Source organism: Penaeus monodon, chromosome 15 (genome assembly GCF_015228065.2).
Source record: "Penaeus monodon isolate SGIC_2016 chromosome 15, NSTDA_Pmon_1, whole genome shotgun sequence".
Classification (NCBI taxonomy): domain Eukaryota; kingdom Metazoa; phylum Arthropoda; class Malacostraca; order Decapoda; family Penaeidae; genus Penaeus; species Penaeus monodon.
Window position 1 is genome coordinate 3,381,566 of NC_051400.1, and position 916 is coordinate 3,382,481.

Below are 916 nucleotides of genomic sequence, written 5' to 3' on the forward strand. Positions count from 1 at the left end.
CAAGCCTCTCCGTCCTGAGATGAGCAAGATCCACGCAAGATCCATGCAGCATCCTTGGTAATCTCCTCGGCGTCTCCCAAGAGGTATGAGCCAACGCCACGCCAGACCTCTGACTCCGGCGCTGCCTGATTGAGTCTCGCCTGGTCGTAAACTCCCCGTTAGTGGCATCACTCCACTCGACCGCTTGCACGTCGCCTTATGCACGGCCTCAAAAAAAAAAAAGTGGCGAGGCAATAAAATCGGAAAACAGGCGGGTAGTGTACAGAACATAACGAGAAGAAGAGGGGAATAAAGAGAGGAAACGCAATAGAAAAGAGAGGTAGGCGAATGCAGACGACCGAAGCAACACCGTGTAATCCGAAGACGTGCGAAATGGGGACGGGGGGTCGTACGAGTGAGAGGGTCGCACCTCTCCGGCCACTGCAACAACGATGTCTCAGTGCAACATAGCCTCCCCAAATCTTATCCTCCCTCTCCCGACCTTTCCTAACCCCTCTCCTTTCCTCTCCCCCTCCTCCCTTTCTACCTTCCCCTCCTCATCTCCTCCTCTTCCCTTTCTACCCTTCCCCCCTCTTCCCTCTTTCCCCCCCAAACTCCTCTTCCCTCCCTCCCCTCCCCCTCTCTTCCCACCTTCCCATCCCCACCGCTCCCCTCCTTCCCCACCGCTCCCCTCCTTCCCCACCCCTCCCCTCCTTCCCCACCCCTTTCCAAACCCGCTACATAAAGCGAGTAAAGCAACGCTCTGGAGCACCTCTCGAATCGCGCGCCACTCGCTGCCTAATTCAATCGCGGGCCAACCTCCTCGAGATGCATCTGGGTCACAAAGGCCCTCTTTATGCGCCGGGGAGATTGCCTAGTAACTTTTGACAGCTGATAGGCCGCGGAGAGAGCTTCGTTAAGAGACGCCGAGCGATAG